The following is a 10,703-nucleotide window of genomic DNA, read 5'->3' as shown; positions in this document are numbered from 1 at the left end:
CTGTAATATATCCGTTAGTTGACTTCTTCTATTTTTTTTCTTTTTTAATTAAAACTTGATTTGGAGTAATGGAGAAAAGCTTTTAAGACCAGGGGGTTCAGAAAAAAAGAAAAAGCTTCTTCCAATTAAAAATTAAAATAGTTCGGACTTACTTGGCGTACTTATATTATATTTGAATGCTCTCTCTTTAACAAAATATATATAAATATATTTAAAAAATCATTCATATAACAATATAATTGCAAAGGGTGAAGTTTTGAAATTCAATCTTCGCCTAAAATCAACGCAACAACATAGCTCAGATTAGTTTGTAACTACTACAATTTTCATTTAAGCAAAATAATTGGATGTCAAATATGAACGTTTTCACTGGGGTTATTTAAAAAATAAAGTCACTGAAAATTTTACGACGATAACAAATGATAGATGGAAACTGGCTCTTAACTATTATTATGATTTATTTATTTAACATATTTTATTGGTTATGGCATATACATTATGGCAATAAAGTGTTTACCAAAAAGGCATGGAGTGAATCCTTCTGCAGAGCTGATTCATTTTTCAAATTCCTTACAAATTAATACAGATTTATATCCTTTTTCAGAATCCTTACAAACTGATTATACATGTGTGTTAACATTATATATGTGGATTCTATATACATACATGAAGGAAAAGACTCTATATAATAACAATTTTAACAATTATTTAAATCCTAGCCTCCCAGAAGATTACAGGCCTATTTCTCTAAAATCATGTCTCAGCAAGACATTGGAAGCCATAATTAACAAAAGGCGACCTAAAAAACCTTTTTTATTGAGAAAAAAGGTCTGTACAGTACATACCAGGCTGGATTTAGAAAGCACTTTTGCTCTGAAGATCATGTAGCGCTCCTTCAAAGTGCTATTCAGAACACTTTCTTGGAGAGAGAGCATGCTTTAGCTGTCTTCTTCGACCTGGAAAAAGCATACGATACGACCTGGAGATTTCGTATTCTTAAGAAAGTCTATGATTGGGGTTTAAGAGGGAACACAGCTAAATTTTTAAAAAGCATCCTCGAAATGAGGAGATTCCGGGTGAGATTAGGTGCCGCCTTATCTAGTACGTTCATTCAAGAAAACGGGATTACTCAGGGTTCGGTTCTGAGTGTCACTTTATTTGCCATTGCGGTAAACGGTCTTGCTGATAATATAGATGATCGTATAGTCAGGCCTTTATATGTCGATGATTTTTGCTTTTACTTGTCTGGGAAAAATCTCCAAAACTTAGGAAGGACTTTACAAAACGCCATTGACACATTGTCACGAAAAGCAGATGATGTAGGTTTCAAATTCTCTTTGTCCAAAACGGTATTTGTACACTTTTGTAGACTGAGAAAACATCATGAAACACCTCGGCTTTTCCTTTCTGGCGTTGAAATAAAGGAAGTCGACGTTGTCAAATATTTGGGAGTTTCTTTCGACAAAGCCCTTCGATGGAAACCTCAAATAGCCCAATTGTCTAATTCAGGAAGGAAAATACTAGGCCTGATGAGATTCCTTGCTAATTACAATTGGGGGGCGAATAGAGACATTCTTTTAAGAATATTCAGCATGTACTTAGGAGCAAAGTTTCGATATGGAGCAGCAGGTTACTTTTCAGCGCGAATATCAACTTTAAAACCTCTAGATAGAATTTATTATCAAGGTATCAGGATTGCAACAGGGGCGTTTAGAACAAGCCCTTTATATAGTCTCTGCAATGATGCCGGTGTCCTTCCTCCGGAATTTTTCAGGGAGGAGGCAATTCTTAGGTTTGTTACTAGACTTTGGTCTATTATTCAATAATTAAATTCTGAAATTAGGGTTTTCCTACATTGTAAAGCATGCATCATATAATTGAAAAGGAACATTTTCTGCAATTTTCTTTTTTTGATTGCTATCTGTCTCTTATCATTTGCTCTACCAAAATTTCATTCTTTTACTGAGCTTGCGTAGTATAAATTAAATTCGTTAAACATTGCATTTAAATTTTCTTTTTCTTCTTCTACAACAAAAGTTTCAAATATAATATCGAAATTTCGTAAAAAATTTGGGACAAGGGTTTTTTTTCTTGGCCACAAAAAGCAAACCCACAACATTCTTACACTCACACCTCACCCTAAATATTTTACAATCCTATTAAACTTACATGAAAAACAAATTAACACATGGACCAACCATTAAAGGTGGGGAAAAGTTTATACAAATAGTCCAAATACAGAGTCAGAATGTTCGTAAATAACCAAACAAGAGGTTCATCATTATTTATTATTGGTTGTTAAACTTGGTTATCCATTAGGATTTTCAATCTGGTAACATCGATTTCCATGGTACCTAAATTAATTGAACTTTTACTGTTCGAAAATATTTTCATTTATCCCCTGTAAACTCGTCTTTTTTTAATAAATCCGATGTTTGTGATTTAAACAGAAATTAATTTTCGATGTAAAACCAGTGATGAAAGTTTTCATTTCATCTTTTTCATACAACTGAGTGTATTGGATAAATCTGGAAATAAAACTCTATTTGGCATAGAGTTCAATTTTTAACTTTTTTAAATTGATTAATTAACGGCTACCATCACTGGATGGTAATTGTTCAAGCTTTCACGCTACCGTTAATAATTTTATATGTAAATACTATCCGTTTTACTTGTTGCGTCGAAGAATGCAGTTGCAAAATTAAATAAAAAGTTTTAAAAAAAAAAAAATTGAAGAAATAAAACGTGTAATTGTTGCGATGCTTCAATGTAGAAGTTATGCTAAAACAACATGTTTAATACGACAAACATTTACTTTTCTACGTTGAATATTTGTTGCGAAAATCAGAGTTACAATAATAATTTGACGCCCTATGTAGGTTATTAAATATTAAGTAAGTACGGTTATTTTTTTTCTTTTACTTTTTATTTCAACTTTTTTTCTATTTTTTGTGAACATGGTTTTTATATACCAATCCTTAAATCATTTTTGTAAATTCTTTGTTACATATATATTATCAAAATCAAAATAACATTTATCACTACTTTCAATTAATTAAGGTTTTTAGTTGAGATAAAAAAGTCAGCGTCACGAGCGGGATTCGAACCCACGATCTTCGGCTAGATACGCTGCTGCTCTACCACTTGAGCTATCGTGACTTCGATCCCCTCGGACTCCAACTTCCCATCTCAACCCCACCTTTTGAATTTTCCCTCCTGGTTGCCATTTTTCAAATGTCGTGTAATCTATTTGATCTATTTATCAATCTATGATTTCAACTAAAAACCTTAATTAATTGAAAGATATTCATTCGTGAAGCAGACCACGAAAACTAGTGAATTTAATAAGTTAAAATGAAGTATACCTTCACTAAAGCTCTCCGTGGCCATTTCATTTGTCGCCGAGATTCAAATAGATTACCGTCATTTGAAAAATGGAAAAAAGGAGGGAAAATTCAAAAGGTGGGGTTGAGTTGAGAAGTTGGTGTCCAAGTGGATCGAGGTCACGATAGCTCAAGTGGTAGAGTAGCGGCGTATCTAGCCGAAGGTCGTGGGTTCGAATCCCGCTCGTGACACTGATTTTTTTATCTCAACTAAAATCCTTAATTAATTTAAAGATATTAATTGATCAAGCGGACCACGAAAACTAGTGAATTTATCACTACTTTAGTAATTACTCAGAATGATATGTCAAACTACAAATTATTGTATAAATGTGTAAAACCATTTTTGAAGAAAAATGTCATATATCAAGACGCACCATTATTTCTTGTTAGAATCGGATGTTAAAAAATGTATATTCAATTCGTGCACGGGCATTATCTTGTACAGTAATGTTTTCTGGTTCCCTCTCATGGCCCAAAAAGAAGTATTCACTGAGGAAATATGTATGTTGAAATTGTTTCAATGTATAAGATAATATATCACCAGCGAATTGTGAGGAAAATGTCCCTATGGACAAAGTTTGCCGATGCAATTACGAAATGAAAAATGGAATTTTCAAATAAAAACTTTCATCCAGAATTGGCGACAATTTATGTAAAAGGCAATATAAAACATTCTAATTAAACAACCGTTTGATTTTCCGATTTGTTTTTGTCCGTCCTATCGGTACTCGAATGCCTAAAGGTGTCAGCTCTCTAAAGTTATTTCACGTAAATGGCTGAAATGTATGCAAATGAGTCAGTGACAAATGAACGTTCCAGAACAGAGATTTTTTATCTCCGTGCGGAGTCCAATGGGAAACTGAAACCGCCCTTACACTCTAATTCAATAGAAAGTGACGGCCCACAGAAGTGGGGATATTGCCTGTTTTTATAAATCATCCCTGGAATCCTTTCCGCCTATTAATGGCCCCCTCGCCTTAATTTTTACAGTTTTTTAATTGATGATGCATTCTTAAGATAAGATTTTTTTCAACCGTAAATGCTAAAGAAAAACTTTAATTTTGTTTTGACGATATTTCAACATTTTTTGTTACGGTCAAAATATATAATAATAAACGTGGAGTACGGCGCTTTGCTATGTAAGACCTGCACGACGGATACGTCATGTGGGTTTTAATCTATTCAAGCGCCTTGATAAGAATTACTTCAGATTTTCTTCCTTCCAGGAGCAAAACTCGAACTATATATACATGTATTTTTATCGTTATATTAATTACAACATATTTATTTTAATGTGAACCAAATTAAACGAGATCAGAAGTTTATGAGTCTTAATAAAAAATTATTCACTCATGATGGTTTAAAAGAAAATTCATCAAACACACCGGAAAATCGTTTAATGATATACTAACATTTAACTATTTATTACCTGTTGTTGCTTTTAATACATTATTAATATCAATATATTTTATTATTTTTATACAGCAAGCACAAAATGATTTTCCGGTGTTTTGGTGAATATTCGTGCAAACAATTATAATTAAATTACACTTATGAATTCCTGATCTCATTTAATTTGATTTACATTAAAATAGGTATATTGTAATTAATATAACGATAAAAATACATAACTTGAAATATAGAATGAAATGCGAGCGATAGGTTTTGTTGTTTTTGTGAATAAAAACTGTTCTTCATGAAAACATTGCAGAATTTTTATTACACCACTACAATTAAATAATCCACCTTCAATATAAAAACATTGCTCTTCGTTTTGTATTTGCATACTATTGTGCAAAATAAGTAGGTTGTCTACAAAAACGAATTTCCAAAACATGGGTTGTTTTACCAGAAAGCCCAAAATCAACCAGAATATATAATATATAAAATCGTCAATCGCAACACAAATTTTGTAAAACAAATACTCTTGTTTTGTTGCGCTTTTCTGCCAGGTGAAGGAAGGCCCCTCTAAACCTGTTCTTAAAATTTGTTTTCTGTTTAAACAGGGTGTCCTTTTTAGATGGCCTGGCTAATTTCTCATGAAGCAATGGCGCTATAAAAAAAAACGTGTTTAATATTTTTTAGCCTAGTTTCACATTTTTACCTTTCTTTGCAGAAAAATTATACAGGGTATATCAGGCCAAGTTCAACTTCAAAATTTCAAACACATCCCTATACATCCTGGCAGATCATTTTAAAGATGTTTTACGCTGAAAACAATGGTGCAATTGAATTTTAATGTGATCAAAAAATGACAATGTTATGGGAAAAAACAGTCATTTGGTTTGCATTTATTAATCACAATTCATGTTCAAACTGCCTGTCTTGGATAAAATGCAAAGATTTGCTCTTTTTAACCACTCTTCACTGGTGCGCAGAGTGATAGAGTCGAGGGAAATGGATTGACAAGCTTATCCTTTGCCGCAGTTCTTCAACTGAGGTTGCTGGGTTATTATGATTGGTGTAGACATGGTTTTTTAATAGGCATCAAAGAAAATAGTCAAGTGGAGTTAAATTGAGTGTCTGAGGAAGCAGGGCCAATTGGTCGTATCCACTTATCCCGGAAGTAACGATTCAAATAACGTCTCACCTGCAAAGAATGTGCGCAGGGCATTCATCAAGCTGGAAAATCATTTTTTGTTGTTGATTTAGAGGAACGTCTTCTGATAGTGTTGGTAAAACCTCCCTCAAAAAATTGAGGAACTGAGCACCATTTAAATTATTTTCGTAGAAATAAGACCCAATTAATTTATTTTCGAGAGGTCCACACCAAACGTTGATACTGTGAACCACCTGATGATGACAAGAGTACGAAATTCTCGGATTTTCCTCTGCCTATGTTCGAAAATTCCAACGGTTTAGTATGCCATTAGGGGTGACTATGAAAGAACGTTTTCTACAGCTTCCCAAATCGACATTTGTGCAAGGAACGTTAGACGCCAGTCATAATCAGAGTCCCGAGGTCCCTGGACAAGATGAGAGCGATACGGCTTAAAATTTTAAGTCCGGAGTACTACTTCTTTCATTTTGTGAAAAACCTAAAAATCTTTCTAACATTTCGGAGAGAGGATTTTGGATATTCGCAAACATAAAGTAAAATATTCAGCTCCAGAAATTACTCTGCCTGTTTCTTTTTGCCATAACTTTGTCATTTTTTGGCCAATTTAAAATCTGATTGCACCATTGTTTTCAACGTAAAAAATCCTTTTAAATGATTTGTCAGGATTTATAGGGTCGTATCTGAAATTTTGAAGTTGAACTGGGCCTAAGGTGTCTATAATTTTTCTTCAAAACAAGGTAAAAATTTTAAACTAGAATAAAAAATATTAAACTTTTTTTAGTAGCATCATTCCTTCAAGGGAAATTCAGCCAGGCCATCTAAAAAAGACATCTTGTAATAATAATAGAGTCTAGTATTAATTCCTCAGTTCCAAGAATCTATAGGCAAAAACGCTCGGACACTGTCTAATAGTTCGGAAACAATTGTTCGACCTACTAACACCAACAAATGTTTAATTAAAATCGGCGATTCCACGCATATCCCCTAGTTAGCAGCAGGTAGGGATGAGTGAACTTGGAGTACAAGTCGGAGTGCAAGGTTGTTCAAAAAGGAGTTTCTCATATACCAAGTGGCATCTGCGACTAATCTCATCATTCAATTTATGCTGTCTACAAGTTTTAACTTGAAACTTCTTTATATCTTTAAATACAACAGTTTAGATATTGGTTCAGAAGAGGGTGCAACTACTTAGTTTGGTTTCTTACTAGTTGCACAGTTAGGTCTACCCATTGGTTAAGGTGCATGCTGAGGTTGTTTTTTTTTGTTTTTTGTTTTTTAAATATCTGCCTCAAGACCATATATGAAAAATAAAAATAAAAAATTAAAAAAAAAACGTTATGAATTCTAGTGATGTAGTAATTGAAAGCTTGATAATGCCTTTCTTTGATCTGAGATCATTTGTTATCAGTATTTGATTTAGCCAGAAGTTTTTTTTTCTCTCTCGAGAACCCCAATTCTTTTAAAATCGTAAATCTTATTAGATATAAACAAAATATTTGATGATGTATAAAAATGTGAAACATAAAACAAAGTACAATATTTTTATTTATAAATTCATATTAAAGAATTTATGACGTGCTTTTTAATTAGCACAGAAAGATATTTGCACAGCCCTTTCCTGAAAACAGAGGTTGTAAAAAAAGAAATAAAAACTTTCTAAATATATAAAATGCGAACAAAAGTGTAAGGCAAGTAGGTGTGTGGTAGTAATTTGTCGAAAGGTAAACTGAGTTTGTGGGCGAGAGAATAAAGTTAATCCTCTTATTTGGGACAGGTCCAATATTGAGGCAAGACTTTTCTCTAATGCCCGGTTCACCTTATCTTGTTAATAATAGTGACAGCAGCCGGAACAAGCAAACCCTTTCCAGACCAAAAGCATATTCTGTCATACCTGTAAGCCTTTAAGCCTTTGTTTGACTTTAGGATTAAAAGCATGTAACGGTAGACTTCTGCCTTTAGGAATTCCATTTCAGCAAAGAAACAGTACATAAAACCTAAAAAGTAAATTTTCTAAAGAAATAATAATCACCTACAAACGAACTTACAACTATAAATTGTCTAATTATGAATTCATCCTGAATACTAAATTAAATTTATAAAAATTTTTGTTGGTTTAATTTTTTTATACCTTAAATATGGAGAGTGAGCTTGGTTATGCAAACATTTTTTTAAGCATGTAGCATAATTTATATCACCACTGACTCAAATTAGACCTGAGTTCTTTCAAAAGTTCTCTGTTTTAAATATTCCAATTATATAGCCAATTTGTTTTTTGTTTTTTTCTTTCTAGGAGCTGTTGTATTTGCTAGAATCATTCCTACAGACATTAGCAACAGAGTTGAAAGATTGACTTGAAAATGACTCCCAATGGTGAATCTATGGATCATCACATCTTATCTGAAAATTTCTTGGAATGCATCTACATCTGCGATTTCCTCTAAAATGCAATTTAAACAACTTAATTATAAATAGACCGATAACATGGGATGAAAAACTTTATAATAACGTTCAGAGAGGAAAATCCTGGTGAAAATGCAGTGACACACCGTTATTAACTCATAAAGCAAAATTACGTCTGAAGAAAGTAGTGATTTTGGTGGACTTGGAAGGATAGGATTTATTATTAGCACCTACATCTTCAATCCCATCCAAAATTAATTATTTTTAAAAAGGCTGATAAACGTTGGTCCTTTAGAATAACGATAAGATACAAAAATCCTGGTGAAAACAAAGCAACCCACCATTCATAACTGCAAAAGTCAAATTACATCACAAGAAAGTAATGTATGCATTATTCTTCATAAGCTTCTTCCACCTAGCCAAAAACATTAATTCTAATCTATACTGCACACAATTGGACCGATGAAGTCAACTATTGACCACAAACGGCCAGCATTGGCTAATTGACAGGAAATTGTTTTCCACCAGATTTCTTTTCTATGTGGTTTTGCAGGAAGCAAAAATCGTTCGTGCCTGGCTGGAATGTAAAACCTCTGGAAAACTTTTGGAAAAACTTTACTCCATTGAGGAGTGCAGAAAACACATCGAAGAGTTTATTTCTCAAAAACTTGAGATGTTCTGGGTGGAGGTAATTATAAAATTACAAGGAAGATGTAAAGAGGAAGTGGAACCAAATGGTTCATATATTGTTGATTTACAAGTTCCTGAAATTTTTATTGAATTACCATCCCTACGGATTTGTTTTATGACCCGATACATCACAGCTGCCAGGATGTATTATAAATGTAGTTAACCTCAAATATGATGATTTTTTACGTTCAAATGTATCCAACCTCTACTGCCCGTTTGTGATGCTGATTTTTTTTTCCTCCAATCAAATCCCAAGCCTTTAACACTGTTCTAAATCTTTAGCCTTATCCTTCACAATTGCAGGGCCAATACTGTGGTATTTGCTTCCTTTGGAAGTACTTTCTGCTTCCATGCTTGTTTTATGTCCATGGTGTCTGAGTTTTTAAAAACGGCATGAATCATCTCATTTTCTTCCCTCTTCCTTTTCTTTTTCTTGTCTCCTTTCACCTTTTTTCTCTTTCCTCTTTTCTTTTAATGTGGTTTCATCATTCGATTATAAATAATTAACATTTTATTATGTTTTATTATTATTATTTTATTGGAGAGAAGGCATTGACCACTTGAAGTTTAATTTTTATATATGATCAGTATTATGATCAAGAGGTAGAACAAAAACAAAATTCCAACTATGCCAAGCTTTCAACCTGGGCTTCAAGGTCATCATCAGGTCCTACATTTTCCAACAAATTAACAGTTATTTTATTTAAAAAAAAACCATCAATTACCAATTTTTGGCACAAATGTTTGTTTTTATAAAATAACTATTAGGGGAAATACTTTCTGTTTCCATGCTGGCTTGTTTTATGTCCATTGTGCCAGAGTTTTAAAAACGGCATGAATCATCTCCTTTTCTTCCCTCTTCCTTTTCTTTTCCTGTCTCCTTTCACCTTTTTTCTCTTTCCTCTTTTCTTTTAATGTGGTTTCATCATTTGATTATAAATAATTAACATTTTACTATGTTTTATTAATATTATTGTTACTATTATTATTTTATTGTAGAGAAGGTATTGACCACTTGAAGTTTAATTTGATGTATGATCAGTATTACGGTCAAGGGGTAGAATAAAAACAAAATTCCAATTATGCCAAGCTTTCGACCCAGGCTTCAAGGTCATCATCAGGGCCTATGTTTTCCAACAAATTAACAATTAATTAACGGTTATTTTGTAAAAACAGACAATTACCAATTTTTGACACAAATGTTTGTTTTTATAAAATAACTGTTAATTAATTGTTGTTAATTCGTTGGAAAATATAGGCCCTGATGATGACCTTGAAGCCCAGGTTGAAAGCTTGGTAAAGTTGGAATTATGTACTTGTACTGATCGTACATCAAATTATTATATTACTATGTTTAGAAAACTAAATTTATTTCTAATTCTAATCTAATGGAGCTTTTTTTTTTTTTTTCATTGCCGATTTGTAAACTGTGAGTGAACTGTGTATTATGTTCGAATGTTGCCAGCATTTCGTTAATAATTTCAATGTCAAAAAAGTTAATAAACAACTAAAGGTTGTACTTTTTTTCTATTTTATTTCACCAAAAAAGTAAATTTTAAACATAACACAATACCTATCAATTCAAAATTGAATTGGTGACACAATTTAAAAATTTCACTCAGCTAATAACACTTGTTTTGAAGCCCCTGTTGAATTAATGCTATTGT

Source organism: Cimex lectularius, unplaced genomic scaffold, assembly GCF_000648675.2.
Source record: "Cimex lectularius strain Harlan isolate CLEC.00 unplaced genomic scaffold, Clec_2.1 scaffold260, whole genome shotgun sequence".
Classification (NCBI taxonomy): Eukaryota; Metazoa; Arthropoda; class Insecta; order Hemiptera; family Cimicidae; genus Cimex; species Cimex lectularius.
Note: the sequence above shows the minus strand (reverse complement) of the source record.